Below are 8200 nucleotides of genomic sequence, written 5' to 3'. Positions count from 1 at the left end.
GAACTATTAAGATACAGCTTTTTTTCTTAATAACTAAAATTTTGCAGCGGTTAGGTCAGAAATAAAATGGGCAAACTGGAAGAATGTGCTTTAAATGGCAGAACGTAAGTGAAAGAATATGGGGGGAAAAGAAGAAAAGAATGTAGATGTTCTGTCGTGAAAACCCACTATGTTTGCACTGGCCTTGAGCTGCATTAGTTAGCTGTGTCGAATCTAGTGTACGTAGCAATTTGTTCATCTGATTGATGCGAAATCCGTAATTTGTTCTCCTTTCCCTTTTTATTGCTTTACAGTCACCTGCTTCACTGTATGGTAACCAGGCTGGGCTCTCTCTTGGATGAGCTTGTATGTTGCCCGTTATTTTGAGGCTTTTGGATGATGTTCTGTAATTGTAGTAACGGTACAGGCAAAATATTTTCTGTAGTCTGAACTGGATTCATGAGCTACTGTTATGCCTGGATGAACCTGAGAACCACGAGGCTCTTTTTAAGATATTGTAGTGCAAGAATGGCTGCTACTTAAAAATTGGAAAACCCCCACAAAACGATGTGGGTCGTGATGTACAATTTACTACTCCCAGAGTGCGTTGCAGCACGATGCTAAAAGATGATCTTTTTTGGGAAAGAAAGAGGATAGCAGGCAGAGGAGGATGTTTGTTGTTTGTTTAATGAAAAATTGAAACTTTTTTTAAAAATTCGTGTTCTAAAAATATTTTGGTCAAAATCCCTGTTTGGAGAATTTTGCTTATCCTGTTCTTCAGCAGTTGAGCAGTTTGTAATACCATGATGTCCGTGCTAAACCTGGGAGGCTGGCAGCTAAACAGGCTATTCTCTGTGCCCGTTTTGTATGGATTGCAGATGAGGAAGTTGTTGATTTCTTTGTCAGAAGAGCATATCTCTCTTGCTGTTAAGAGTATGTACTTTCTTGTTCATTCAGTGGAGGTACGTTGTCTTTCAGAAATGCTTGCTTCCCTTGTAACATCCTTTTGATTCATCCTGGTTAAAATGAACAGGAAGAAGACAAAATAACACCAAATTGTGAGGTATTTGTTTTTACTAAATGCCAGTATATGAGATACTTTAAAATATTGTCTATGATTATACAAGAAATAGAAATGAATCTGTGTTTCATTGTGGTCAAACTGCTGATTTTGAGCTTCAAAATTTTACGAATCCAGATTGTGTGTGTTTACAAAATTATGTGGTTTTCTAGAGATTTATCTTGATGATATTTAGATGTCTGGCTATGATAATGATAACTGGTAGAGAATGGGATACAAATGGTATCGGTAGCCTCTGTAGCGGCAAAAGTGTATCACAGGGAAAAAATAATTCTTTTTTTTTTTTTTTCTCTACGATAAATCTGCTTACTATAATTCTGGAAAGGCTTTGAGGGTTTTGGGGCATGAGTTGGATACAAGTCTTGTGTGATTAATCATTGTGACCAAAAAATGAAAACAATGGATCCAAATATGATGCTCACTCTGAACATCAAAAATGAAAATAGAGAAAGCATTTCCAAAGTTATATTCAATCTGAATTCTGTCGGGAGTGGCTACAACAAAAGCGCGCTCTCCGTAATCTTGCATGATTAAGATTTAAACAAGACCAGCTGACGAGGAAGGTTTCTTCTCTTCCAGTAATCTCGCAAGTAAACAATGCTAAAGAAGTTTCAGACTCAGAAGCATTTCAACTGAAAATATAAACCAATTTATAAAGCTCGCCTTACTCCAAACAACCCTTGTGAGTCTTCTAAATATCTTCATATATCGCAGTACGTTATCATGGGTTGTTATTTGCCGCGAGTGGCATAGTGCAGTGGCTGTATATACTTTTTGAATCGTACTAGTTTTGAGAGACTAGCACTCTCGTGCTACTTCCCTCTCAGTAGAAGCTATATTTGCATTAGATTTTATTATCTGCTACATCAGTTATCTGCTTTGACATATATTCCACATTCTTTTTACTGTCACGTTGTTTGCCTCATTGGACTCCCTTAAAATACTACAGCAGCAGGATGTTCAGATGAATTTGGTAAAATATCGTTGCAAAAATACCTGCTTGTATACTACTGAGAATAAACAAAATTTCACTCAGACATTTGATTTATGAAGCTCTATACATAATATTAAAAAGATAGCACATGCCCAACCTTTCAGGCAGTGTCATAAAATACAGTTCTGACATGCTAGATGTAGCAACTTGTCCTTAATGCACTTAAAAGTGTGTGTGATCATCTTATCTCAATGCAAGTTTTAAGGGCTAATGTGTCGATTCCAAAATCTAGAGCTATTAAAACATCTGAATGGTGTCAGCAGCCGTTTGGGCTGATAAGGAACAGAGGGAGAACAGAAAGAAAATCGTGGCCATCTAATTGCCGTTGCTTTGAACAGGATCAGCAATAACTCTTGTCAACCTCATAGACTGAGATCAGCGCATGAACTCAGAAATAGCACTCACTAACTATCTGCGTGGAAATACACACAAAACTCTATCTCAGTTGATGTCATAGCAGGCAGACTCATAACACGCCGGTGGACCCACAGTAATCTGTGTGAGCTTTCTGCTAAAGACAGTACAAATTGGACAACTTCTTCCTTTTGTCAGTTGATGTACGGAGGATATTTCTGGATGCTATTTCTATTGACTTGAATGTTCTGCTGGATGCTAAATCTCTCTCTGTCTAGGGTGCACCTCCTCTGCACCTTTTAATGCTTTCATCTTGGAGCCTGTAACCTCCTTTTAAAAAATAAAATTTAAAACCCCTCCAATTACTTTTTTTTTTTTTTTTGCATGAAGTACATTGGCTGATACCACTCAATTCTTTCTGGCACACCTTCTCTCTTTCTCCATGGATGTTGTCACTGCTTTTCCTCTTAAAAGAGAAACTTATAGGACATATTCTTAGCTACAGAAAACATGCCAGCAATTAGTTCCATGATTTTGAAGTTTGAGACTATTTTGAGGGTGGTAGTGCTGTGAAGAACGTCGGTTTTGGAAAGGAATATATGTACTGCTCTTCTTTCCACGCACGCTAGAGAATCCTTTCTTTGTGTCTGCTGGGGCGATAATTAAATCCGTCCGTGTATGGAACTGAATGATACTTTCTGCGCCCTAGTGTCAGATCTAATTTAAATATATATGGTTTTCTCATTTTGAGAGCCCCTAATGAAGAAAAAAGGGAGAGTGATAAACTGAAAACTATCGAGTTCTTAATATAACAATGAGAGAAGATTTTGGGATGGAGCAAACAGCAGTTTCCCAATACCGCGGGGCGTTTCTTTTAATGTTCCCTCATTTCTCATCTGTTTGGAACAAGAACTTCTCATTCTCTGCCAACCCTAACATGGTTTGTAGTTTTTCAGTAAGCAGTGAACTAGTCATAAAGTGAATTTCCCTGATCAGATCCTGAGGAATCTCTTTCAGTGGTCTTTGGGGGGCTACTGCTCTAGCTCCTTTGGCTCCCAAGCTTTGTCACTGTGCTTGAAATTTCAGCTCTGGGGAAACATCTTTTGGGGAGAAATAAGCAATCAAAAGGGCTGCTTAAAAAAAGACTTATGAAAAGTTGACAGGACAACCTATTGCCTGTCTCTTTTCCAAGTGTTTTGTTTGAAAATAATAACTTAGACCAGTTCTGTTGTACTCAATCCTAAACCCTCTGTTATGTGTCATCCATTGTACATGTCTCCACCAATTTTGAAGCAGTTGGAAGTCTCTATACTGTTTTGTTGTGTAACCAAGGTGAAAGGTAACAATTTGGGTTTGTTCAGTCATCTTTTTTCTTTTTTTTTTTTTTTTTTTTCTTTTTTTTCTGGACATAGCTGCAAGTCTTAAGCAGCAAAGCCTATGGATATGGGTGTGCTTGCCTACACAAAACCAATCAACCGTTGGTCAAAAGAGAGAGGGTTTGAAGGCCATACTAATCTGCTAAGAATCAGCCTATTACTGGATCGTTTTACAATTACCATAGTCGGATGTTTATCATACATAGATCATAAAGTTTGCTGGTTTTAATTATCTTGAGTAGCAGAACGTACCATTTGTTATTTTATGCATTATTCTCCCAAGTTTTTGTCCGGGGTGCTTGAGATTCACAGGAAATGTGGTATTTTTCCTTGAGTCTTAAAACTGCAGGGTCTATTTTGTACATATTTGCACATCTTTCTAAAGCACATTTTAATGTGCTAATAAAAGACTTAAAATTATTTTTGTGTGTGACTTTACAGTATAAATTATGTATGTCAGTCTCAAATATTTCCCAGTAACTAATGCATCATTAGCAGACTATCCTTCAAATTGATGTTCCAGAAGAAGTACATTTTCAGGGAAATTTTTGAATATTCAGTATTTTTCAATGACATGTCAAAAGAAGCTGACATATAAGAAATAAAAGTGCCATCAAGCAAGGTGGTTACCCTATGTTTTTCTTTGAGCAGTTATCAGTTTGATATTTACAGGAAAAAAATAGGCAGTTGGATTTTCTTTATTTATTTATTCATCCCAATTCCTTGAATGCTGAAAAAGCTCAAAATCCTTGATGGCCTCTAATATCACCATTTAACCTTTGTTTAAAAACAAAAGCATGGCTTCTTATGAAGTCAACATTACAGTGATCTTCCTTTCTAAAATGTTTCTTTTCAACTTCTGAAGATATTATCACTTTCCTTTTTTTTTTTGGTTTCAGACTAGCCTTTAAAAATCCATACCTTTTACCTTTTCAGATGCAGAATTGAGCAACTTTTCCTATGGTTTTTCTTGTTTATTGTATCATCCGTAGGCAGGATGAGATTATTTGTTTATTCTTGGGAAAAAAATGCAGTGCTGCCGACTCTACATAACTGCAAGAAACCTTGCCAATTCTCACAACTGGGCAAAAGGGTACAGAAATTATTTATAAAAATATTTCAACTTGACTGTGCTCATGTATTAATTACAAAGAATAGGAAATACATTATTTCTTTATTGAACAAAGGAATTTGGATTTGTATGGATATTTTATTAAATATTCAGTTTTTTGTCTCAATCTCTCTATAGAGAGTTTCAGTCATCCAGTCAAATGGTGCTTTCTAGAATAATTATGTTACATGAGTAACATCCAGAGGATAGCGAGTACTTAGAAAAGGGTAAAATGAGCTTCATGACAAAAAGCAAAATAATAAAAAGCAGGTTGGCGTAAATTTGCATGATGTGATTATACAAAAACTGCAAATCAGTTAAAGAATAAATTTTAAAATAAGTCTTCATGTAACCTAGAAGTTAACTGAAAAAAAAAAAAAAAAAAGACTATTTTTCAGATGTAATTTGTTCCCTCCCATTTATTGTATTGCAATGTAATTTTAGAAGCAGAGCCACTGGAAGAATGTTCTGAATAACACCGATACACGTATCACTTCTGAGATCTGTGTTGTTTTATGGAGAGTATGTGACAGTCCAGGAATGAATTCTAGTTGCAGCTTAAACCTGAAGATTTTATTTGTCCTTAGTTTTGGCTTGGTTTGGATGTTAGGAGCTGTGTCTTCAGCTTTGCTGAGATCTGCAGAGCTAAGCTGATTTTTCCCAGCTGCTGGTATGGCACACGGATGGGGACTGTGTGTGGATCTATTTACTAGGAAAAATAGGCCAGATTGTCAAGAGAAAACAGTGGTGGCATCTTATTCTTTGGAAATCTTCCGGGTTCTGCAAAGGGAGTTAGTACACCTGTATCTGGATACCTGGAGGTCCAGCTGCTTGGAAGAAAAGGAGACCAGGCTGTTGGTGGCATGGATCGTATCCTCCGCGAAGTCACGGGAACTGTGCTGCTTGTATTGACGAGGCATTTGGCACAATGAGACCGTTAATAGAAGATACGACTTCCTAGATATGAACTGAAGTAAGATACGAACAAAGTAAACAAATAGTTGACAACATACAGTTTGGTGGATAGAAAAATACTGAGAAGGGCTTCAATATCAGTCTGAAAATTCCTGCAGTGGCAGGCATGGCATGCTGTGGTGTGCAAGGCCTTCACATGCGACTTGGAAGAAATTTTGAGGTTGTAAACGGACAAGGGAGGAAAAAAAATGGAAGGAATTCCATAGCATACAAGTCAGAATATACTCCAGATTAAATAGGCTTGCAACACTAGGATACACCAAGTGATTAAAGTAATTGAAGGAGAGCAATTGAGATATAAAGACAGAGATGAATGCTCTTAGTGAGAGCAGTGTAGCATTCATTCTCCTAGTGAAAGATGCATAGCAGCCTTTGTCCTCAGAGATAAGAACATAGTGCCAAATCTCCAGCGAGAGCTGCCTAGCAACTAACCCGTCTAGTGAGGGCAATACAGAAGTTAATCTCTTTAGTAAGCAAGTGTAGCTATTAATTTAATTAGTAAAGGCAGCGTACCATGAATCAGTGTGGTAAACCAGCAAAATTTTTAATGAAGATTTTCGAAATTCTAACCTTGAGTGGTCACGTCAGGGATTGCCTCCCTGTTACAGTGGGACAGTCTAAACCTTATTAAAAGTTGAGTTTGGAATACTATGCCCTGAAATGGGATCCTGAGAGTCTCTGCTGAAAGAGAAATTGGCTTTTCTAACACCGACAATAAGCAAGAATTTCTTTTTATTTTAGGCTGGGAGAGAGACTTAAAAGATTGGAGGTCCCAACAGCCCCTCCATGCGTTTCTCTCCACTTTCATCTCTTCTGACTTGTGTTCTAGCTATTAAACAAATGATGACGGCTCCTGAGAACAGTGGTAGATGTAACCTCTCCGGAATGGGGAGCAGCTGTAAGAAGCTTTCTGTGGTATGTGGAGAGCAACATGTACTACTAGTCAGACATACTTCGACTTCAGAGGAAAGTAGAAAATGTTTTCAGGAAATCCACTTATTTGAGGTTTTGTGATCAAAATGGAGACTTTTTCTTCTAAATCCAAGGAGGAACATAATGACATTTGGCAAATATACACTAAATATTTAGACTTCTATAAATACAATTAAATATTTATAGTTTTTTTCCCTGAAAACTATACTATTGGAAATTAGATAATGCAATAGTATCTAATTTACATCATTTAGTCAGCAACTCAGACACGTGGAGATTTTTGCCAGATAGCCTGAAGGCGTCTTTCCCTCAAAAAAAACCCCATGAGACCCTTCACATTTGGTGCAAACTTGTGTAGACTAAAAGCAAAAAATATTTGCTATTCATAAATAGTTTTCTAAGTCCCCCTGCCGATCCTGGAGAAGATGAGGAAGTGATGTGTCCAACGGTTACTGTGAAATCTCCTGAGCTGTCACTTTGGTCGGGGGACAAAAATTTTACATCACAGCTTATGTGTCAAAGAGCTCGGAAGAGGTGCGTGCCGTGTTGTATGCGGGTACACAATTTATTTGTTCTATGGAAATATCCTTTAATAGCACTTTAAAAAAAGAGAAATTTGTTCACTTAGTTCTATTTTTAAGACAGAAACAAATGAAAGCTTAGTCAAAAAAGCTCTAAAGTCAGATGGTTTCCTAATGGAAAACTGAAATAATTTCACAGTTCCTGTATGCAACTAAAAATCTGTCTTTTACCTTTCACTAACCAGAACAGTAAAGAATTCACCGGAGGATTTCAGAGAGCATTTGAGACTATAAATTAATCTTGGTAGGTACTTGTGATTTGAATTTGACTAGAATCAGCGATGAATGTTATTAGTGTGATGGGATTAGAGGAAAAGAATTAAGCAGTTAGTGTTACCTGTGCATACCACGTACGTACGGATGAACCTACGTGTGGGTAAGTACGCACACCTATTATTTTTTCTGCAAATAATTTTCTGCTCTTAGTAAAGCAGTGCAGATTTCTTTTTTTTCTTAGTTAATGGCATTGTCTGTATCAGCAGGTGGTGAAAATTGGTGCAACACCACTAGCTCTGTGGGTGCTGGGCTTTACAGCAGTAACAGGTAAAGGTCATCAAAACAGTATTGGTGATCTCGGAGACCCAAAGGGAACGTGCATAAAGAGGTTTTTAGTTTAGATGGTCTCCAGCTGCCTATCAGTGATCTTGCTCTTTCTTCCCCTCTCCCATATGTATGTACGGAATCAGACAGGAATGGAAGCTTCTAAGGACACAGCAAAAGTTGCTCAAAAATCCTGATAGATGATGGTTAGAGCAGATCTTTTCAGTTCTCTATCTTTTTTTTTTTTTTTCTTCTTTTTCTGCACTTAGTGTGAAT

The sequence above is a fragment of the Leptosomus discolor genome, chromosome 4, assembly GCF_034619465.1.
Source record: "Leptosomus discolor isolate bLepDis1 chromosome 4, bLepDis1.hap2, whole genome shotgun sequence".
NCBI lineage: Eukaryota > Metazoa > Chordata > Aves > Leptosomiformes > Leptosomidae > Leptosomus > Leptosomus discolor.
This window is presented reverse-complemented; position numbering follows the sequence as displayed.